The sequence below is a fragment of the Notamacropus eugenii genome, chromosome 1 (genome assembly GCF_028372415.1).
Source record: "Notamacropus eugenii isolate mMacEug1 chromosome 1, mMacEug1.pri_v2, whole genome shotgun sequence".
NCBI lineage: Eukaryota > Metazoa > Chordata > Mammalia > Diprotodontia > Macropodidae > Notamacropus > Notamacropus eugenii.
In genome coordinates, this window is record NC_092872.1 from 284,342,150 (window position 1) to 284,366,610 (window position 24,461).

At 46.9% G+C, this 24,461-nt stretch overlaps 1 protein-coding gene across 2 annotated transcripts in view; it reads left to right on the forward strand.

Moving 5' to 3' along the window:
• The window catches only part of PTPRE (protein tyrosine phosphatase receptor type E), a 177,205-nt gene that overhangs the window by 1,008 nt on the left and 151,736 nt on the right, over nt 1-24,461 (forward strand). The gene's annotated exons all lie outside the window — the stretch shown is intronic.

Genomic DNA, 24,461 nt, shown 5'->3' on the forward strand with positions numbered 1-24,461 from the left:
TCCCCTGGCATCCTTCCCTCCTCTCCAGCTGGAGAAAGGGGGCGTGGGCACCAGTGGGACACACCCACCTACCCACAGACACAAATACACCCACACCCTCACCCCCACCCACCCGCAAACACCCACACCCACACACTTGCATCCCTCAGCCAAAGTTGGGAGCCGGCCGCCTCTCGGAAACCCAACCCAGCCTGTGCCTTGCCCCACCCCCACTCCCCACTTTTGAGTGGACTGAGGGGACGAGATGTTCTCCTTGCCCAGGGCCCCTCCCCATATGGGGGGGGCATAGAGGTCACCCACGTACTGGTGAGAAGAGAGTCGGAATCAGCCTGGAAACTAGCAGAGGTGACCTCAATTCCTCTCAAACACTAATCATCTTGTTATTTAAAAAGATAATTCTGGAGAAGTTGAAAAGCCCCTCGCAAACCTCAGGGCTTCGGTGCTGCGCTCTCCTCGGGAGCCAGGCCACGCCCAGAACAGGTCTCCCTTGTGCCGGCTCAGGGCACCTCGGAGGGTTTCCTAGAATCTCTTTGAAACCGAGGCCCAAATGACTCGGGGGTCAATGAGCCGGGCCTGAGCCCCCAAGTGCTGTTCGAAGACCCGGGTCAGCCCGGCTCTGCGGGACACTTCCTTCCTAACGCTGAGTCAGCCGCTTGCCGCGTCTTTGTTTTTTTCCCAGTCGTACAATGAAATGCCATCCAAGGAGGTTTGTCAGCCCTACTGGACCCAGAGGGGACCACGGGGCCGGGTTAGTGGCCACGCTTGTAGCATGGGAGCGGATCAGGGGTGTTGGGGCATCTATTCCTCACGGCCCTGGAGTTTCCCTTCTCATTCTGCGTATTTAATTTTATGCTTTTAAAATCATTATCTGAAGAGTGCGGACCAGGACCTAGAAAAAGCCCCTTTGCCTCCCACCTCCCCATCTTTGCCCCTTTTGATGGGTTTTCAAGCCAGTTGCAGAAGCTGCAGGCCCGTCTAACCTTAGCTCTGAACCTAGTGGGTGCCCTGACAAGAAGTCAGACAGTCAGTAAGCATCTATGAAATACCAGCGTATGCCAGCCTCTGGGCTGGGTAAGCCCTGGGGATTCAGCGAAAAAGAAGGCAGCCTCTGCTCTAACCCAGGAGAACACATGCGAAAAGCCTTACAGACGCCGATAGGAAGAGGAGAAGGAGGCCTGGGCCATTTCCGTGGGATGGGAAGTCTCTCGATGTAAATGCAACCGTGCCTAGGCTTAGTACAGAGAGAGTACCTGGCTTAAGTGACCTGCCCAAAGTTACACAGCTGGTAAGTCAGAGGCACAATTGGAACCCAGGGCTTTCTGACTCAGAAGGCCAGGTTGACCTCTCTATTCTTTCTGTATAATTTCATTAGAGTAAAGAATACCCAATGATCCTATCAAAGCCATGCCTCCAACTTGTGTTGGATAAGTTTAGAGTCTTGCTCAAAGTTACAAGGATCATATATGTAGCTCCTAGAAGGAGCTTATGTGTATGTCCAAAGAGAATCATATGTGTGCATCCAAGGAGGATCATGTATGTGCATCTGAGGAGGATCACATGTGTAAGTCCAAGGTGAGCTGTCTGGGCATGGTTTTTTTTCCTTGGAGGTCAAATTTAAGCACCAAAGCAGTCCACTTTCTTCATTCGTTATTTATCTATTTACATCCATAAAAGCACTCCTTAGCCTACTTTCTGTGTCCAAGGCGTGTCCCAGGCCCTCATCTGTCCTCCTTCTGCCTCTTCCCCACCCTCACTCAAAGTTGGCCTGTCTTCTGTAACATTCTTTAGCTTCTTGAGTTTTCATTCCAAGGTAACAGCCAGTTTATCTGATCATTTATCCATGTTAATATGTTAATGGCCTTAATGTCTAATGAGCTCACTTCTTATCCTGGGTAGTATGTGTTTTTAATAACAGGTCTTTGGAAGTGGGATCTAGGGTGTTGCAGGGGCTGCTGAGAGAGATGCCCTGAACAAGGTGGAGATCAGTGTGTTCTTGTTCTGTCATGGGCCCATTTGGGGTCTCTCTGAGAGATGGTGGAGCACTTTGCCCTTTCCTTCTCCTGCTTATTTTACAGGAAACTGAGTAAATAGGTGACTAGCCCAGGGTCCTACAGCTAGTAAGAGTTTGAGGCCTGATTTGAAGTCAGGAAGATGAGTCTTCCTGACTCCAGGTCCAGCCTTTATTCACTGTACCAGATGGCTGCCCTTAGTTTTCTCTGTGCTCTCTGGTGCTGTGGGCCAAACTGAGTCAGCTGGGTTTAATCAGAAGAAAGGGACTATGCCCAGGTGCTCAGAGTCCTGACCCTCTGTTCTCTGGGGGATCATGAGAAAGCCCAGATGGGAATGTCAGTGGCCCAAATTCTATTAATACATATAAAATCTAGATACCTTACAAAGTCCCTCAGATATTTCCATGTCTCTCATTCTGAACTCAATTTTGCCTCTTGATACAAGAAAATGTGACTTAGTCTCTCTTTTAAACCTAAAAAAGTTGGTCCACAACCAAAGGGCAGGGAGGGGGATTAATCTTACTCTGAGCATAACTGGACAGGCAGTAACATCAGGAATATTAGGAAGACATTTTGCAGATAATGGGATTCTAGCTGGGACCTGAAGGAAACCAGGGAAGGCAGGAGGTAAAGATGAGGAGGGAGAGAGTTCCAGGCATGGGGGCTGCCAGGGAAAATGCCTGCAGTTTGTAGCTGGAATGTCTTGTTCAGGGAACAGTCAGGGGGCCAGTGTCACTGGATCCAAGATTTGTGGGGACTGGAGTGTAAGAAGGCTGGAAAAGGAAGAGAAAGCAGGTGAGGAAGGACTTTAGGTGTTAAACAGAGCATTATGTATTTGCCCCTGGAGGCAGTAGGGACCAGTGGAGTTCATTGAGGAGGAGGTGACATGATCAGACCTAAACTTTAGGGAAATCACTTTAGTGGCTGAATGGAGGATGGATCTGCTTTGTGATACTGCCCCTCAGCTCCTTTAAACCTTGAAGATTATTTTTCAGTCTGAGCCCTAACCTAACTGCTACTTTCTAGCTGCTTGACCTTGGACAAATCACTTCTGTCCCATGGGCCTCTGGCACTTTCAAATAAAGGGAGGCAGACTTGCCTAGATAAGCTGTGAGGTCCTGGTGCCTGCCTCCCCTCCTAAGCCCAGGTATCCCCCAGGACTCCCTCCTAGCACCCCTTCTTTTCTCCCTCTCTGCTACTTCTCTTGGAGATCTCCTCCGCTGCCATGGATTCAATGGTCAGCTCCCAGGTTCTCAACTCTGTTTAGTTAGCCCTAATATCTCCAGTCCCCAGACTCTTACTGGATAGCCCAAACTGGATGCCTTGTATATATTTGAAATTCACCATGCCCCAAACCTGAAACCTCCCTTCAAACTTTCCTATTCCTATCAAAGGGACCATTACCCCTCTTGTCCCCCAAGCTTGTACCCAAGTGTCATCTTCAACTCCTCATTCTCACCTCCCATTCAATCAATTGCCAAGTCCTGTCAATTTTACCTTTATAGCATCTGTCCTAAACATCCCCTTTTCTGGTCTGGTGTAGGTCCCCATCACCTCAGGCTGGTCTATGGCAGGAGCTGCTGGAAGGTCTGCCTGCCTCATCTCTCCCCACTTCTGTGCACTCTACTCAGCTGCCAAGCTGATCTCCTTAAATTGCTGAGCATACCACCCCGTATTCACTAACCTCCAGCGGCTCCCTCTGGACTTCAGGATCAAATAGAGAACCCTCAGTTTGACTTTTAAGGCCATAGGCACCCATGGCCCTTCCTACCTCTCTATCTCCCTAGGATTTGCCCCTCATTAATGTGCCATGTGGTCCAGTGACCCTGGGCCTTTTGCCTGCTGTGCCCCATTCAGGAAGCTCTCCACCTCCTGATGGCCCCAGCTGAAGCCCTCTCCTCTAATGCCAGTGGTTAGCCCCTCTTCATCCTGCCTTAGTCTTGTTGGTACAGAGCTGTTTACAAATTTTCTCCCCAATTAAACCCTGAATTCCCATACCTAATAAATGCTTGTTGACTGACATTTTGTGATTCACTGACCACTGAACTGCTGTGGCCCTCTGTCCTCACCTGTGGCTTTCCTGATCTTGGGCAGTACAGATAGAAAGGAGATGTCTTCTCAACACCACCTGCTATCTGGGTATTGTTTGCTGCTGCTCGTTATAGGAGGGCAGGTTAAATATCTGAGGGGGAAGTTCCTGCCTCCATGGAAACAAATCAGGGAGTGTTCCCCAAACTGGCCTGATTTCTGCAGAAGCCATTTCCCCAGCCTCCTCTGCTCATCTGAGCTTTCAATGTGAGTTTACAGATCATTAATGACAAAAGAGGGTGAGAGATGGGCAGGAGAGGGGAGCAAAAGCCAGGGGCTGGAGGAGCAATTCAAAGGCTGAACCATCTTGGCCATGACTAGGTGAGTGAGTCACTGGGAGGCGGGATTCATCTTCTCAGTGGGTGCCTCATGCAGAATGGTAAGCGTGGATTGATGCAAAGTAGGGGGCTGGGGTGAGTGCAAAGAACTTTGATGGCCTGACTCTGTGGTTTAATTAAGTCTTCTGCCCCTTACTGAGTATCCCTGTAAACCACTTTACCCATCTGAACCTCAGGGATAACTAATCTGTGTTAATATGTTCATTGTCTTAAGTAGCTAATGAGCTCTCCTTCCCACCCTGGGTCCCACATTCTTCAAAGTAATCAACCCTTTTGGAAGCAATTCCCTCCATCCGAAGAATGACTTCAAAAATGGCATCTGGAGCTGGGGAGAGGGGCGGGGTCAGGCTGCTAGGGAAAGCCTCATCTGCAAAATGGGCATAATCCCACATCCTGCACCCACCCACTCCTTAGAGTCAGTGCAAACTTCATGTGAAATGACATTACATAAGGATTTGTCAATCCTGAAATGTTTGTTGCTATTATCAATTATTATTGTTGTTAATAGACCAGGTTTATGACTTCATTAGTCTAGGGATGAGCAAACCCCTTCTACCCATGCAGATTGGCTGCTGAGCCACAAGGCCAGCATGTGTCAACGGCAAGACTCAAGCCCAGGCCTTCTGCCTGAGCTCTCTCTCCATCCTGCTCTGTTGCCCCTCTCACTGTGCCGCTATCTTATAAAATGTCTGGTAGATGCAAGTAGGGGTTGGGGGATACAGAAATGGGGCTCTGGAGGTGGGGCACTGCTCTGAATTCTTCCTGGAGATACCGTCTGTGTGGACGTGGCAAACCCTCACTCGTCCACTCACTGCTTGTGTCTGTAAGCACAGAAGGTATACATTTGTCAGTGGGTAATGGGGAGTCTGGGAACCCAAGTTGGGACTGGAGTAAAGAGTGTCAAGAAGGTGTTAGCCTTGAATCTGCCCAGCTGAGCCCGGATCAGCTTTGCTTTGTTATTGAATGTTGATGTTTTTCCTTTCTGAGATCACTTGGACTTCTCACTACCCCACTAGAACGTGCCCTCCGATGGAAGCAACAAAGGGGAAGGGGCTGATTTCTGTGCCTGGAAACTCCCTAGCATGGGATCTCTCCCCAAATGGAATGCTCCATCTTCACTGCTAGAGAGGTCATTGGGCAGCCTCAAGGAAAGGATGGAGGGCTGCTTATCTGGGCTATGGTAAAGAAACTTCCTGTCCATGGGGGTGTTGGACTGAATGGCTAACAGGCTGTCATCCAGTTCTGAGATTCTTTTATTCAGTACTGTTCAATTAATTCTCTTATCCCACCTTGCCTAGCAGCATTTTTACCATTCTGCCCCCAGGTTCACCACCTTTCTCAGAGTGGGAGGGAGACCTGCTTCTCCATCAGTCCCCAAATCAAGAGGACGTGTTCCACTCCTCTTCCATGTCCATTGCTGTTGCTGCTGTAGCTATTGGGTGCCTTCCTCTCCTGCATCCATTTTTTCCATGTCCTGCATGAGTTCCTTGAGACTGGCCCTGTTTCTTTGGGTTCCTCCTACGGGTTTCTCACTGTGTGGTGGCATCCTGCCCCACTCAGTCTGTGCAGCCACTGCTGAGTTGATGGATACCCATCCCCTTGCAATCACTGAGGAGCTGCTGCCCCTATGGGGACCTTTCTTCTCTCTGTCTTGGACTTTCTACCCCCAGATCATTGAGCAGAGGCCCAAGAGAAGCCTGGTCTACTAGGAAGGACCAAGAGTGGGACCTAGGGGAGTCCAGGCTGCAGATCCTGCCTTTGTATGCAGGGCAGGGCAGGGCAGGGTAGGGCAGGACAGGGCAAGGTGAGAGTTCATTTTCTAACAGAATTCCTTTGCCAGTGTCTAGGGTCCAATAGTTCTCTAAGTCGATAATGCCCCTCACACTGTGGGAAATTCAAATGAACATCAATCACTGTTGTTCTGTGTCCTCATTCTCTGTTCTGTGCTCTGTAGAGCTGCTTGCCAGTTATCTGAGGCACAGCCTGATTTGAAAGGTCCTTTGTATGGAAGCTTTCTTCCCTTTCTCTTTCTCTCCAGCCAAAGGTATCTGAGCCTTTCCCACTGGGTCTCTCTGCTCAGAGGAAGCCTCACACACCTTGGGCCTTTATTGGATCTGTTCAGCTCTCTTCCAGGTGCTGGTTTAAACAGAGCAGTGCACTTGTGGCTCACTTCATCGTAAACAGTGGAAATAATTGGCCCAACTTCTGAAACCCAGGCCAGACGCAGGGCTTTTGAAGCTCAATGCCGTGGCACCCTTGGTGGCGGGGGGGGGGGGGGGGGGGGGGGGGGGGGGGGGGCCAGGCAGACTGAAGGCAGGGCAAGATGGCAAGTAGGGGATGTGCTGGGGCCACCTCCTGGAAAATGTCTCATTGAGTCACTCCTGTTTGCTCTGCCCTCCCCTAGGTCCAACCTTTACTCCTCATCATGGGATGGTGTTCATCCTTCTGACAGGGATGGGCAAGGGGCTTTAGGAATCTTCTAGTCTGTCCCTGAGGAAAATGAAACCCCAGAAGATTTCTTCTCGATTTGATTGTGAGCTCCTTGAGGTCAGGGATCATCTTTTGCCTCTTTTTGTGTCCCTAGTTCTTACCCTAGGGCCTGGCACATAGTAGGCGCTTAATAAATGCTTATTGACTGACCTGTTAAGGTGAAGGCTCAAGCTCACCCAGTAAATGACTGAGCTGAGATTTGAGCTAAAGTGGCAGATTTAAATTCGTGATCAGGAAGAACTCTCTGAAAACCAGCACTGCTTGAGAGGGGAACGCTGAGAAGATCAGGGAAGCTTCCGCTCCTTGGTGGTCTTCAGGTAAAGGGTGGAAGCCTACTTGTCAGCAATGAAGGAGTAAGCATCTGTTAAGTGCCGGCTGTGTGCCACGCTCTATACTGAGGATACAAATAGAGGAAAGGAAAAGCAAGGCAGTCCCTGCTCTGAAGAAACTTACACTCTTATTGGGGGAGGCAAACCATAAGAGAAAGTTCAGCATCAGGGCAGGTCCTTGGGGGTCAGGAGGTCAGATGGCAGTTCCCACTCTGCTGGGCATAGACCAGGGTAGTGGTGGTTCTCCATCTCATCCAAACTTTTCTAACAATGAAGCAGCCTCAAAGGGTTCTCAGTGGCCTGAGATTGGATAGGGAAGAGTGAGGGAGAATGGACCCTCCTATAGTGGCTGGTATTCCCACTACCTGGCTGGACCAAATGGGTTCTAGGACAGTCTACCAATGGGGAAAAAGGTGAGGGGGGTGAGAGGAATGCCCATGGTTCTTGGTTCATCATTTCCTTCAAGCAGAAAGCTTCCATGCTCCTTTTCTATCTTGAAGATGGACTTGGGCCCAAGGAAAGGAAAGCATACTTAGTCCTCAGTGAATGAATGAGGTCTAATCATAGCCATCTTGTTGACAGATGTTTTTCAATTCAATTCAGCAAGTACCTATTCAGCTCCTACTTAGTAGAATAGTATAATACATAAGTATTATGCTAGTATTATACTAGGTTCTAGGATTATAGAGAGAAAGGATGAATTCTTGACCTCAAGAGGTTTGTATTTGACTGAGGGGAGGGAGGGTATGGGCACACATAGTGTACAAGGATTAGTAAAATACAAGGTCATTTGTGGAAGGAATGATCTGAGGGGTTTCTAAAAGGATCAAGTAGAGATTTCAGCTGAGCAGGCCCTTGGTAGAAGCTTCCATTCTTTGAGTTAAAGGTGAGGGGAGAGTGGGCTCCAGCTTGTAGGAAAAACGATGTAGGAAGACCCAGAGACTGGAGAGGTTCATGGAACAGTGAACTGACCAATCTTTTGTATACTTGAAGAAGAGAAATGTGAAATAGGACAGAAGAGGAAAATTCTCATGTTCTGTGCTTTATCACAGAGGCACTTGAGAGTTAGTGAAGGTTTATGAGCTGACAATGGTTATGGTCAGACATGTACCTTAGGAAGATGGTCTGATAGCTCTGTGGATAGAGAAGGCTTTAGAGATTGGAGGAGCTGGGAGCAAGGAGACCCAACTAACTAGATAATGGCCTCTTGGACTAGTCCAGAGTCACAGGCAGGATGCAAGGGGAGGGAATGAGTTTGAAGTGAGAGATGTTTGGGGCACCATCAACTCAGAATTTTTAAGCTCTGAAAGTTCTCATTCCATTGCCCAGTCAGTTTATCACCACAGAGAACAGCCCACAAATGAGGAAAAACCAAAGTTGTCCCCTGGGCCTCTTGTGATGAATTAAGAAATGGTTGCTTAGAAATGGTACCAGAGTACTGATTCATCACCTCCTGTGTCCGATTGGGGGCTCCATATTATAAAGACTCTTTTCAAGTGGCAGACTTTACATGACTTTTCTCCCCAGTAGAATATAAGGCCTTGAGGGCAGAAAGTTTTTCATGTTGATGTGGAGACACAGTCAATGCACCGCATAGTAACCAAGTAGCTTGTTGGATGGAGCTGTGGAGGAGCCACTGAGGGTCTTCTTTTCAGGGGAGCATCTGGGACTCTCGAAGGTTTTGGGGGAGGCTCATGGCATTCTGGTGAATTTATAGAACTGTCTGAAAGGTGGTTTAGTAGCTCTTGTGATTGTGTAAGGACAGGTTGGGCAAAAACTACCAGCATCCTCTTTCTGTCTAAAAGCAGAAGAAGCAAACCAAATTGTGGCCAGTGATGAGCAGTATCTGTGCCTGGGAAAGAGGCTTGGTCAATAAGGCATTTAAAAGCAGAAAGAGAATTCTCTGGGAGTCAAGGAGATTGCAAAATGAGGATAGACCCTGTTAGGTCAAGTCCAATCATCCACGAATTGAGTGGAATAAGATGGTCCCAACCAATGCTAGTTCTGTCTAGGTCTGTGGTAAGCTATTTTCATACGCCACTGAAATTTCAGGATGTATTACTGCATTTCTTTAAATACCCCCATTTTGTTTCCTCTTTTTTCTTTCTTCTGATATTTTGTTCACATGTAGAATTTAATCAGGGTAGTAAATTTCCAGTGTGGTAACTCCTTCCCCCAGAGCAGATCTCAACTCTTCTGTAATCAGTCCATAGTTTTCCTGAATTACTGAGAAGTTGTGACTTGTCTAGGGTCTCCTAGGAAGTATATATCTAAAGTGAGACTTGAACTCAGGTCAACCTGAATCCAAGGCTGCCCTTCTATTTACTGCACCACACGATTTTTTTTTATCTTTGAAAAGAAATTTGAAATAGACTTTATCTTTGAAAAGAAATCTGAAATAGACTTTATCTAAGTGCCTTCCCCTTGTAGCCATGTGAAAGAGTTCTACCTAAACTTCCAGCCTTGTCTTTGCGGTTAATTCAGGCCAATTCAACAAATGTATTCAATGCCTCTAGGACACAAATCAGGGCCGAGGTCATGGATTGTGAGAACTGATGTTTGTTTAGTGTTTTAAGGTTCACAGTGTTTTTCGCATTGTTTTCTCCTTCCAGACTCACAACAGCCTCAGAAAACTACAGTGGATTGTGGGGTGGCTTTATTCATTTGTTTATTTTTAACATTCATTTTTAAAAATTGAGTACCTAATTCTCTCACTCCCTCCAACTCCTCCCCCACCCACTGAAAAAGTAAAGTAATTTGATATTAGTACAATGGATTACTATTCCATTTTCCAACTATGGCAAGTGTTTCTCAGAAAGTCTGAGACTTTCCAGGATCACACAGCTCTTAAGCGTGTCCTAGGCTAGGTTCAAACTCAGGTCTCTTGTGATTCCAAAGACAGTGATCTTCCTGTGGTTTCATGCAGCATCGGAGTGGTCTAGGAGATGAGAACCTCTCTGGAATGATGGCGCAAAGGCAGTTATTCTGTTACATCATTCCATTTTCTGCTCACCTGCCGATTTTAGTGCATGCAGAAATGAGAGAAACACTGGAAAAGAAAGCAGGGCAATGTCTCGAGACAATGATGCCTTTGTCCGATCACCACAGATGTGAGCCATAAACTGCCTTTTTCCTTCAAATGGTTGGGCCTTTTTACTACTAATTAACATTTGCGTAGCACTTTAAGATTTATAAAGTGCTGTGTATATGTTAGCACATTTAATCTTCACAACCACCCTGTTGGAAAACTGAGGCAGAGAGTTTAGTGGCTTGGCCAGGGTCACACAGCTGATGTCTCAGTGTTTTTATCCTACTTAGAATTATGGGTTTTTAAGAGTCGGAAAGGACCTTAAAGAATAATTTCTAAACTTTATTATTTTATACAGGAGAAAACCAAGGCACAGAGGCTGCTATTCTTGACTCTTCCCTCTCCCTCATCCCCTCTGTCTCCTAACTCCAGTGACTCCTGTTGCCTTTAGTATCACCGATGTCTCCATTTTGCTTTTAAAGCCATTTATTCAACCTGGCCCCCACCTCCCTTTCCTGCTTTCCCTCTGCCCTCATGTGCTCCTCCTGAATTCAGTGCTCTCACCAAACTCGCCTTCTCTCCAATGTTCACAGAGTACGTGCGGTGTCCTATCTCTGTGCTTGCATAGTGGCTGCTCCCCACACCTGGAGTACCTTGCCTCTGCCCCGGAGGCCCTTTGCTTCCTTTCAGATAAATGAAATGAGCCGCTTTCTGTGTAAAGTTTACCCAGAGTCCTCCTGCCTCAGCTGGTGCCCGCCCTCCCAAATCGCCTTCTATTTAACTAATTCGCATTTTTCTATTTCTTCACCTTTGTGTTGGATACATATATGATACACACTTGTTTTCTCCATTAGAATGTAATCTTCAGGATTAGGGAATGACTTCTTTTCATTGTTTCCGTATTTCCAGCTCCCATCACAGTGCCTGGCACACAGGAGGTGCTTAATAAATGCTTCTTGGTTGATGGATCCTGCTAACACATCCCCACAACATATCTTATAGTTGACCCTTCCCTCCACTCACACACTTAAAACTGTGTACTAGAACAGAGAAGGTAAAGGGAGGGTGGTCAAGCTGGTGAGGATGTGAGATGGGATTCACATCAGACCCTACAGCCTTATAATCTGTCTGCAAATTCGGATCTCTTTCTGCATGCTGAGTCCATCTCCCCTCTGTCAGACAGTGGGGAGCATGTTTCATGATCAGTCCTGGGATTGGGATTGGTCCTTCAGAGATATTGATCTTTATAGGGGGGTGGCCAGTAGAGAAACTGTTCTCTTGGTTTCTACTCCCTTCTCTTTGTTATCAATAAGAGTTTACAGGTGTCTTCTGAGGTTTCTCTGAATCCATCCTTTTTGCATTACATTCATATATCACCATGTATTCCATCATTCAACACATCACAGTGACCTGCTTTGCGTATAGTTCCTTGCGTACAAAAAGAGCTTCTATAAATATGTTTACACACCTTGTGCTCATCTTCTCTCTTCAGTCTCTTGGAGGTATTGCTGTCCTAGTGGCATCACTGCTGGGTTCAGGTGTAGGCATAGCATAGCAACTTTAGGAATACAGTTCTAAGTTGCTTTCCAGAATGGTTGGTGCAGTTCATGTGTTGGTAGGAGAACTGACAAGGAGGACTTTGAAGTAAGCCAGGTGACTAACATGCATGATGGTGTGCATGAATACGCAGCATCTACGGAGTCTGTCCATCATTCCATCTGTCCTTGATGGACAATGAGCTAGGCCCGCAATTCAATAGCAGTGACCTCTGGGAAATTTTTTGTAATTTTTGGAATTACTCCAAGCTTCTCCCTGGAATAAAGACCCTTTTTTATTTGAACACTAGCAATAGTCTCCTAGGGATGTTTGAGAACAAGTCATAATTTGCCATAATTTCTGAAGAGATGATATTGAAGGTCAGTCATAAGGCAATTAAAGGGCCCAGGCTGGCCATGGCATATTGTAAATTTGGAATTGGTCTGGTGAAGTAGCATAAAGGAGGTCAACAGAGAAATGTATTGCTGGAGAAAAATGGGTCAATTACGTAGCAAGAATGAGGAATGACAGATGGACAGCCTCAGGCTCCAGCAATATCCTTGCAATATCCACAGAGCATGAGGTAGTATGGTACAGTGGGAATAGTACTGATGAAAGAGTCTAAGGTCTTGGGTTCAAATCCCATCAGGGATGCATACTACCTGTGGGAGACCAAGGGATCACTTTAGTTTCTTCATCTTGGTTCAGATGGCCCCAAGGGTCCATTTGAACTCTAAACCTATGATACCATACCTCAGCATGTAAGATGACCTCTTGTGGAGGATTTGCATGAGGACATGGACAAGGGTCACATAAGAACATGCGTGAGTGGATCCCTCTCTGTTGTTAGAGAGAGTACCTACATTGATGAGATCGAAAGCCTGTTAGAGTAAATAAATTATGAGTATAATATAATCCAAGAGCATTCGATGAGAAAGTTGGCTCAAAATTAGTTCTTCAGCCTCTTGATGGTTATTGGGTCTTGCCGTTAAATAGCTATACGTGAAAATGGGATTTTGCCTTCCAAGACTATCAGGGCTACATGAAGTTACAGATCTTTGAAGTACGTAATTATTTCCTCAGTAACTAGCCCCAGAGCACATGGAGATGTCACAGCCCACATGTCAACCCTAGGGATCGGCCATGCAATTATTACGGAGAACTGTAATTTCCCACAGGCTCGGATGAGCAGCCGGCAGGAAGTATTAATTGGGTAATGCTTGTTTTCCACCTGTGTGGTAATGACTCAAACATTGCTTCCAGTTCTTTCTTCCAGAAAGCAGAACCAATCACACTTGGAGGCTGTTCCCCAGTGGTCTCAGTCTAAGCCTGGGTTTCTGTCTGGTCTCGTTTTGCTTGTAAGCTCCACTCCCTTTATTGCATGTCTCTTTCTGAGCCACAATTTCTATTCTTTTTCAATTGTTCATTTATGAAAACTATTATTACCCGCTATAGACATAGAATATCAGGGTTTGAAGGGGAGAGGAGCCTGGCACATCTTCCAGACCCAAGCCCCAATTTTACAGGTGAAGGAAACTGAGGCCGTGAAGGGATATTACTTAAGATCACACAACTTACATACCTTATCCACCTAGAGCTAAGGAACTGAAGCCCAAGGATGGTCAGTACTTTACCCAAGGTCATCCAGGGTAGAATTTATTTCAGTTCCACAAATTTATTAAATGTGTTTCCTACTGAGATAGCAAGCATCTGAGATGGGGCTTGAACCCTGACTCCATGACTCCCCGAGCCATATTTTTTCCTTGTTCTATCATTCTGATTTCTAGAGAAGAACTGAGATTCTGGACTAGGTCCAACGACAAATCCTTTGGGTCTTATTCTTCCTTCCACTTTACTCAGCCAGCCAGTCATTAAGCCTGTTCTAAGTACTGACCTTGTGTCAAGCACAGGAGTAGGTTCAGGAATACAATGAAAGAAAAAGGATGAGCCCCTGCTTTCTGAGGGAGCACACATCCAGAAACAGATCACACAAGATAAGAGCAGTCCGAAGGTCAGCTTAGCCCGGGAAAGGCTTTGCCTCTTGGGGGACCAGGCATGTACCCCCGAAGGAGGCGGAGGCAGGAGAGGGAGGCTCGTTTGAGGACCCAGTGTGATTGGACTGTAACCTGTGGAGGCAGGAGGATGGTACAAGGCTGTGAAGTAGCGATGGGCGAGGCTTTAAAGTCAGGGTTTTAAATGACAAAGGTCTTTTTCCTTCTCCTGGAAGTAATAGGGAGCTGCGTGGTTGATGCTTTGGAGTGAGGAGAGACTTGAGGGAGGAGATCAGTGAGAAAACTGCCTTCCTTTTACTTTCTAACATGTCCTCAGAAAGCCCCCATTTGACCTCTTCCCCAACCTTCGGGCTTCTTCATGGTTTTTGGTGAAACAGTGTTTTCCCTTGGCCCCATCTCTGTCTGGGGCCTGGCTGCGGTTGTTTGCCCTTTGGCTCCTCCTCAGGGGACTTTCCCCCAGCTGCCTCCCACTAAATTCCCCCAAAAGAAGTCCTGTCAACCTTGGTATGAGGAGCCCCTCACCATGACTGCAGCTGTTTGGAAGACAGCCCACTCTCCTCTTGCTGGCAGGAGGCGATGCAGGAAGTGACCTAGGAGGGTTCACTGGGCATCTGGCTTTGCTTCTTAAAACCTCCTGCTGCCTGGTGTTTATCTCATACTTCGGGCTTTCGAGGGCGAGCATTAGAGGGAGGCAGGAGGCCCAGGAAGGATTTTAAGTAGAGTTTACAAGGGCAGATGGGAAGACATAGAGATGGAAGGATAATGAGACCATTGACTCCTTTGCACCTGATTTGAAATTCTCTGGGATGTCTCTGTTTGCCTGCTCTGAAAGGACCTGCTTTCGGAGGCCTGGGGAAAATAAACATAAATTGTATTTTCATTTGATGGAAAAGTCCATACATCTCTTATTACCAGGCACCCCGCCAGAGTCTCTGGGTGAAACAAGACCTTTGGATCCATCTTGTGCCAGCCTTGGCATACTTAGTGTCCAGTGGCCCACTTGGAGCCCCCTGACCCATGGACACTGGGTTCTCACTGAGCCACCTGTACTTGGCTCCCACTGACCCACATCATACTTGGCCCCCACTGGCCCACACATACTTGGTGCTCACTGGTCCACTGGTGCTTTGAGCCCACCCATCACACAGGGAGGTCATCACGGCTAAATGAGCTGATGTGTATAAAGTGTTTTACCAACCTCAATGTGGCACATTAATGTCAGCTCTTAGGAAGAGTGACAGGCGCCGGGGCTTTGTCCTCATCCCCTGACCTCTGCTGGATTCCTGAGGTTCTTTCTCCATCCCTTTCTCCATCCCATTCTCCATCTCTGCCCTTTCTGTGTTACCTTTCCTTTAGGATGTGAGCAGCTTGAGGGTCAGGGGTTGTCTTGCTTTTGATATGTATTCCCCAGCGCTTGGCACCCTGTTGGGCCATGGTAAGCGCTTCACCAACTCTGATCGACTTGACTTATTGACTTGTAGCGGATGGAGAATTGGTCTCAAAGTTAGGAATACCTGGGTTTCTGTCCTGCCCTTGACTCAGCATCTGTGAGCCCGGACAAGTCACTTCACCCCTGAGAGCTTCAGGCAGCCCCCTGATGCTGTAAGAAATGGAGAATGTGTCTCTCTGCTTTGGTTCCTTACCAGGAGGAGGAAATTCTCACTGATAATATTTAAGTTCTGGTAAAAAGAATGTTAATAAGTGCACCAAAAATGATTAAGTGGTATGTAATAGAGTGTGTGGGATGGTAGTAGAAATAAAAATGACCTTGGAGTACAGAGATCTGTATTCAAACGCTGCCTCTGGTACTGGTCCACTCCATGAAATGTGACTCACCATCATTGGGGGTCCATCCACTGGTCAGGGCTCCGGGGAGGACCATGGAACTCTAGATCTGGAGTGGGAAGGGACCTTCGACATTCTCTCATCCATTGCCTTCATTTTCTAGATTGGGAAACTGAGTCCCAGAAAGGAGAAATGACTTGCTCAGGATCACACTGCTAGTGAGGGGCAGAACTAGGATTCCACACAGGTCCTTGAACTTCACGCCCAAAGCTCTGTACACTCTACCTGTCAGTCAACAAACATTTATTAAGCACCTACTATGTGCAGAGCACTGCCCTAAGTCTTTCCACCCTGTTGATGATTGAAATGAGGTCAAGCATGATTATTAATAATTCTTATTAAAGCTTATAAAATAATTTCCTAACAACAGCAATGCCAATGCCATCCCCACTCTACAGATGAGGAAACTGAGTCTCACAGATAAAAGGTGTCTGAGCTGGGATTCAGCTGTAAGTCTCCTGATCTGTGGCACAGGGATGGGTGGAGGAGTCAGGACCTGGGTTCCAATCTGACCCTGACTGTCTGTAGCACCTTGGACCACCCCTGTGTCTCCAGCTCTTCACCCTGGACTACATGGTCCTGGGGGCCCCTGCCAGCTCCAAATCTTTCCCCTTGAGCCTCTTCAAAATACCCCTTTTTACATCTTGGGAGTGGGGGAAGGCCAGAAGATAAGTACTGAATTTGAAATAGGTGAGGTTTGTACTTTAAATGTGGGTGAATGGTTGCATCCATTGAATCTGGCCAGTGAATGTTGGCAAACCATCATGCAGGGTGATGGGTAACACCAAGCAGACCTGGGGTCCTGTGATGTTAATGGGATTTAAGATCTTTCTCGCCGTTAAGAGGTTTCACATGGAGCCCATTAAGGGTCGCTTGCTTAGGGAAGTCTTGCTTGTAGGAAGGTGTTCACACCTTTTGCTAGTTTCTTACCAGGCACTAAGTCACAAGGATTGTGATGCCTTCTGGCTCTGAGAAGGGTGAGAAGGGCTTTGAGATTCCCTGGTTGAGGCTCTGAGTGACCCTCCTGACTGCTCGAATGTAAAGGCTCTCTTGATCCAGTGTATATGTAAAGTGAACAGCAGTATTGCTTTGATTCAGGCAGTAGAGCCCTGTCTGTTGATCTTTATTTCTCTGCTTATATTTTCTCTGTATTTCCTCTGAAATTCAGGGTGATGACTTTTCCCCTGAACTAGTGAATGTATTCCTAATTCTGCTGTATTCCTCAGGAGGATAATTGCTCATGTTGGCAGACTGCTCTGAGGTTTGCAAAACTGTCTCCTTTAATGCTCAGACACAACAAGCCTTTGAGGGAGGTTCTTTTATTCTAGCGACTAGAAGTCTGGGGTCAAGAGACACTAAGGGCTTATCCAGGGTCTCAGAGAGAGTAATGATAATAACTAGCATTTATGTCTCTCTTTATGTGCCTGGCACTGTGCTAAGTTCTTTACAATTATTATCTCATTTGGTCTTCACAACAATCCTGGAAGGTAGGGGCTATTATTATCCCCATATTATGGTTGAGGAAACTGAGGCAGACAGAAGTTAAGTGCCTTGCCCAGGGTCATAGGATTAGTGTCTGAGGCTGTATTTGAACTGAGGTCTTTTTGATTTCAGGCCTGGTCTGGACATTGCACCACCTCAATGTGAGCCATCATCTCCATCCTACTCCTTTGCAGGGATAGGAGATCCATGGATGTCAAAAATTGCATGTATTTTCAAACTTCTTTTATGTATTGATTGGTCTTGGTGATTATTTTTCTTGAAAAATTTTATCTGTTATATGGGGTGTTTTTCTAGGAGGGGGAGAGAGAAGGATACTGGGAGAAATTCTGGCCATGTGAAAACAAGAGATAGCAAAAAAAAATATTTTTAAAAAAATCTTTTACTAAAAATGAAAAAAAAAAGTGATTTCCAGGGCTGGGGACGCACTGACAGTTTGGGAGGAAGGAAAGGTATTAAAAGTTTGAGAAGAGGCTGAAGATGCACTGACGGTTTGGGGGGGTGGCCTGGAGACACCCTGATGATTTGGGGGAAAGGAGACCCATTGACAGTTTGGGGGGCTGGAGACGCACTGACAGTTTGGAGAGATAGTGGGAAGGGTGGTTGGCAGCCTGAAGAGCAGCCTCTTACAGGAGATGGTCCTTGAGGCAGTTCTTGAAGGTCTCTGGGAATTCTGAGAGCTGAAGGGAGGAGAAAGAGAGCATTGAAGTACAGAGGCTGGAGAGAGGACATCATGGAGGAGAAAAGTGAACATGATTGGGGCTCTCCTGTCATGGTGGTGACCCTGTCTCAGAAGCCCTTCCAGTGGCGAGCAATCCCTGCTAGTCCCTCCAAGCCAGAGAATCTTGGAGCCTGGGTCTGGTGGCAGGCTGTGGGTTGACTGCCCAAGGACCAGCTGAGCTCAGTCCTGAGGGGCCCATTGCCAGGAGAGCCCCAGGGTTTCTTGGCTGTAGCTGCAAAGAGAGGCCATATGCCCCAAGACTGGAGGTCTCAATCTGCGTCAGAAGGAAGGAACACGCAGAGAATGGCTGATCCCTGAAGTAGAATAATTGGAAAACTGGAATGCCAACTAGCCAGCTACAGGAAGTGAAAACTCCAACTTGGCTTCTAAAAGAAAAATCCATAGCATGGTAGGAAGAGGAGTTAGAGGCAAAAGACAAGACTCCCAACCTTCCTCCAACTTACTGCTGGGCAAGTCATCCAGCCTCCCGGAGACTCATTTTCCTTCTCTGTGAAATGGGAATAATAACTCCTGTGTGTTTTCTGTATGTGATTGCTTGTTGGGAGGATCAAATGAGATGCTCTTGGTACCACTGAAACTCACAGGAACAGCATCCCTGGGGCTGTTCCAGTGCTCTCCTTAGGGACAGACACAGTACAGTGACCCCTCCTTTTAAAGCAAACAAATACTGCACCTTTAAATTTTATAGGTTGTCTTTAACTCTGGAGGAAAAAAACTTCTGTAAAGGACAAAAAAAATCAATGGCTTCTTCAAATCCTGCTAGAGGAATTATAGATCCCATCGGTTGTGATTCTGTATTGATTTGACTGCTCTGTGATTGACCTGAGTTGTCTCCCTTAGATTTGCAGGGACAGCAAAACTTTGCTTCATCCCTTCTCCCCCTCCTCCATGGTGCTCTGCTTCTCTTGGCTGGTGCTGGCTTCCCTTGACTCATCCATCCTGTCTCGGTGTCTAAGCAAACTTTAAAATCCCTTTTGCTTTTTCGGTTTCAATGTGGCTTTTTCGAGCCATCCTTCTCGACCTGGCTCCTAAGTCAGGCTCCTTCTTCTGGTAAATCTCCGTGACTAGTATTGACAGGACTTGTTTGTTTCCTCCCAGACTGCTGAAAAGAGGAAACATTCTTGGGAGGCCACGAGTAGGAAGCAAAACCAGAGAAAATAAACAGAGATCAGGCTGGGCCTCTTGCATTGAGGGTTCTTTAAGGCTTTCCACAGCTGCACCATCTCTTTCTGCCTCCGGTGCCTGGGTCATCCATCCCTTGCCTTCCCTCTGCTCAGCTCATTTCTCCACCACTGCCTGTTCTTGGGCCCCGAACAAAGGATTCCTTCCCTTTGGCCCCTTACTTGTTCCCCTGTCCTCCACGTCTGGGCTTCTTCGCACATGCTGTGCTCTTGGCAACATGACATGATAAACTGAGCTTGGTTCCATTCAACATTTATTAAACACTGATCAGTGAAAGATGACAGTGACAGTGCAGAGGAGACAGGCATAGAGTCCTCCCTGGCAGTCCCAGACTTAACCTCTCAGGGTCCATGTAACCAATCTGAAAGCATCCATGGAGTGTCTGCTCTGGGCCCCCAAATCTGACAGTCCCTGTCCCTAAGGAGCATATTTCCCTAAGGCTAGAAGTATGCAGAGCAGTTTTGAATCTCTTTCTCTGGAGGGAATTCCCACAGTAGGGAGTTCTAGCAAATGGATGGAATCATAGATCAGAAAGGAAGGAAGGAAGGAAGGAAGGAAGGAAGGAAGGAAGGAAGGAAGGAAGGAAGGAAGGAAGGAAGGAAGGAAGGAAGGAAGGAAGGAAGGAAGGAAAGAAGGAAGGATGAAGGGATGGGAGAAAAAAAGAAGGAAGGAAGGAAAGAGGGAAGGAAGGGAAAGAATGAAGGAGGGAAAGAAGAAAGAAAAGAAAAGTAGGGAGAAAGGAAGAAGAAAGAAGTATATCTACATATATACACACATACATATGTATGTTTATGTATAAGTAGACAAATGTTCAGATCTTTGATTTCGTTGGCATAGGGGTCTCGAAGAGAGGAAATCCCCTGATTTCCTCCAGTCAAGCACCTATTCTAAAAGTTCTGTTCTAAGAGAACTGAGAAGTGACAAGGATTGTCCAGGGTCCCAAAGTCAATAAGTATTGGAGGTGGAGCTTAAATTCTGATCTTCCTGACTCGGAGTCCTGTGCTCTCACCACTGGGTCACACTTCCTCTCCTGCTAGCTATTAGACTAATAGCCAATGTTCCCCTAGAGCAGCAGGGTTTCCTTGCAGCTACTGGGCATTAAACCAGGGCTTTGAATCCAAGGCCTTCCTCCAGCCCTAAAGCTAAGCATCCACCCTTAAGTACCTGACGGCCTTCAAAAGTCTCCTGGGATCCCTTATAAAGATGTAATGGAGCCAGAGCTCCAAGGATACTCATTACATTTCTCCTCTTTTTTTCCTCTTCTCTCTCTTGGGAGGTACATGGGAAGTTCCCTGAGGACAGGGATGCATGTTGCAGGTCAGTTTCTACCCTGATACATCCAGTGCTGCAGGAACCCTGGAGCCCCTTCAGTTCAAGCCCCTTTCACAGACTTGTAAAGGAGGTCTAGAGATGACTTGTTCCAGGTCTCCAGACTAACCACTGGCAGAGCCAGGGCTTGACCAAAGTCAGTATTTAAAATCCCTAAATGGTGCAGGCTTTTAAATTGTGCCGATGTGATTGACCTTTGTGGGGGGTGGGGTGGGGTGGAGAGGAAAGTGTGTTTAAAATTTGGAAGAGATGCTCAGCACCATCCAGCCCAACCCACTCCTTTCCCCAAAGGTCTCAGAGGAGAGCTGTCCAGCAGGCAGGCAGGCAGGCATGAAGTGGGGGAGCCTTGAAGCCCTCCTGCCCAGTTAGGTCCCAGAGCTCCAGGGCCAGGTGTAGATGTCTCTTTCTGAGAATTCCTAAGAGCATCATCCCATGCCTGGCAGCAGGAGTCCCCTGGAGGGGATTGGCAGCCCTGAATCCGAATTCCCTTTCCTTCCCTCCAGTCCAAGTTGTAGTGAAGCAAACTGGAAATTGGATCAGGAGAAAGGTGGGGACGAAGTTGCTTTCCTGCTGAAATGGTCCAATGCGAGAAAACAACAGAAATTGCTGGAACTGGTCTCCATGGGACCACTCCCGGTGTTTGTTTGTGCTTGTCAAAACCTGGCTAATTTGAACTTGCCAGCTAGCACCGCCTACGCTCCCCAATCACTTCTGAATTATGGGTGTACAGATACATCTTGCCAACAACAAGATTCAGCCCTGAATGGAGCAGGCTTCCAGCCATGCCACCATTTTCCTCCTGGCTTTGACTGACACCCTGGAAGGTCCTTGGTAGGCACAGGGGCTTATGTAATGAGGGGAAGCCCACTGGGCTTTCCCACATATATTTCATTCATTATTTATGCACCCTAAAAAATAAATGCAGTGGAAATTTCTGTGTAGCCAGGGAAGATTCTGGAGAAGGCTGAAGATAACCAGTGTGTGGATTTTTTGTTTAAGTCACTGAGGGACTCTAGGATAAATAGGTTACGCTCGAAAGGCAGCTGGTCTAAAACCCAAAAGATGGGTTCAAATCCTTACTCTTCTCCCTATCTAGGTGACCTTATACAATCACTTGCCCTCTCCAGACTTGTTTGCTTGACTGGAAAACGAACGGGTAGAGACAGAGAGGCAGAATTATGTTAACTTCAGCTGCGAAGTGCCTGCTACAGGCATAGCTTAAGGGGAAAACGTAGGATTGGGAGTTCAACAATCCATCAATATGTATTAAGTGCCTGCTGTGTACAAAAAGAAGCAAAGGCAGAACCCACCCTCAAGGTCTGACACTCTAATGGTTGAGGCCACGTGCAAACAAATACCTACAAGGCGAGTGAGGTACAGGATAAACAAGAGATGATTAGCAGAGGGAAGGCACTGGGGAGGGGCCTGGGGAAGGTTTCCTGTGGAAAGTGGAATTTTAGATGGGACTTAAAGGAAGCCAGGGAGGTCATAAGTCCCTGACTTTAGAACTTTCCAGAGCTTCGGAAGTCATCTCACCCAAATCTTTCACTTTATAAAGGACGAAACTGAATTTGAGATTAGTAATTTGGCCAGGGCCACTCAGGTAGTGAGTATCATAGGTGGGATTTGAATCTGGGTCCTCTGACTCCAGAAGCATTGTTCTTTGTCCATTGCCTCTGAGAGGAGCTGGGTTCAAATCTCAGTTTTGTCACTTACTTCCTGGGGGACCTTTGCCTTAGTTTCCTCCTCTGTAAAAAGAGGATGTTAGACTAAATGAATCTGCAATCCCATCACCCCAGGACTCTGAGATGATCTCTGAAATCCTTGCTCCCACTTACAGTTCCTTAGGAGTGTAGTGGAGAGGATGGGGAGGGTTGGGGCTATCTATGTGGTTATTCCTTTGATCTCCTCCAAGAAAGAACTTAGGACATGAAATCAGCATGTCTGTGCAAATATAAGACATAAGCAAAGTATCAGAAGAGGCTTCATGAAGAAGGGGGTGAGCCTTCACAAAAGTTAAAGATTCTAAAGGGGTAGAGGTAAGGAAGGGGAGTGTTTCAGGTATGGGGGCTACCTGGGCAAAGGTTTGGAGGTAGGAGACTAAATGTTGAACACAGAGAACAGGTCAGTTTCTTCACACATCCTATCTCTTGAACTCTGAAATTCCATTATAAATCTTCACTTGAACTTATCTTCCAGAAAAAAATAATTATTCAGTTTAGCAAATATTTACTGAGTCCTAGATGGGCAAGGCAGTGAGCCAGGCCCCATATGTGTTGGGGTCAATTTGAGTTGGTTGATTGGTTGTTGTCCGTTTTCAAAAAGGACCAAAATAACATCACCATGAAAAAGTGAAATTTCAGTGTGTCCAACTGTGGCTGATTAGACGAATACGAGCTCAGAATGCTCTATCACAGGTTGGGCACAGATAGTCCATGTGAATATTTGGGGTGGATACTCCAAATTTCCGCATCTTACATTTACTTTGTGCTGTCTATTCTGCTTTGCTCATAGAGCACAGCACCCTTTCTGATGTGGGCACGCCATGCTGAGCAGTCCTGTGCCAGTGTCTCCTATGTTGCACAGTCAAATCCAAAGTTCTTGAAAGAGACCTTGAGAGTGTCCTTATATCACTTCTTCAGACCACCATGTGATCGCCTGCCCCATGCAAATTCTCCATAAAATAGTCTTTTTGGAAAGCGTACATTTTGCATTCAAACAACATGGCCAGCCCATCAGAGTTGTGCTCTTTGAAGCATAGTTGGCATGCTTAGCAGTTCAGCTTGAGCAAGGACTCCAGTGTCTGGTATTTCATCCTGCCAGGTGATCCTCAGAATCTTCTTAAAACAGTTCAAATGGAAGCGATTCAGTTTCCTGCCATGGCACTGGTAGACTCTCCATGTTTCACAGGCATACAACAATGAGGTCAACACAATGGCTGGGGGCAGTTTTATATCCCCTTGAAAACTCCCATGGCCTAGGGAAGATGGGCTCCGGGATTTTTGGTTTAGAAGTGTCTGAAGATGTCGGAGGCAAATGTCATCTGGGGATGACCTCTGCCAGAAATAGCAGCAGGTATGTCCAGAGCTCCCGTTCCTTTTGTGGTCAGGTCCTATTTCTGTTTTGTGCATCCTTGGGGTGGCCACCCCTTGCTCAGAAGGAGATCGTCCAGGAGAGTGCTACAAAGGTCATGAGTCAAAAGAAGCCTTCCCAGAGTCCAAAAGAAACGAATGGGAACTCAGTGTCAAGGTGGGATAACCCTGGAAAAGGAGGGAATCCACAAGGATTTATGAAACACCTACTGTGTGCTGGCCACTGTGAAAAGCACTAGGAATGCAAAGAAAATAGACCCCACTCCCCAGGGGCTTCCAATGTAGGGGGAAGAGGAACATGAAACTAGCTGTGTCTAAACAGGATGTCATCCTAGGATGTAACTCTCTATATAGGACACATAACTGGAGAAGAACTATGAGAGGAGGCCCTGAGATTAAAGAAGACCAGCAAAGGCTGCTTGGAGAAAGTGGCATTTCTGTGGGATGCAAAGGGGAGCAGGGGACCAGGAGGCAGAGATGGAGAGTGTTTCAGCCAGTGAAAGTTCTGGGAGTTGGCAGTTCTAGGAACAACCAGAAGTCTCGGGCCACTGAGTCACCGATTATGTGAAAGAAGATTGGGAGGGTTTATGGAAGACTTTGAGCATCAAACACAGCATTTTCTGTTTGATCCTGGGAGCAATAGAGAGGCTCTGGATTTGAGTGGGAGAAAGGGTGACATGGTTAAAACAACATATTAAGAAGATCCATTTTACAGCTTAGAGGAGGATAGAATGGGGGAGGTGAAATTTGAGGCTGCCAGACCCCCCAGTAAGCTATTTCAATAGTCTAGGGGGTGAGAGCTGGCACGGGGGAGGGTGGCACTGTCACAGGGGACCAGTGAATGTATGTGAGATGTTATGAAGGTGTCTTCCAGAGGTCTTTGGCCACTCATTCCTTCATGCAGCTCACCTGAAGAGGGGGCCCTTTTCCTTGCTAAGGCA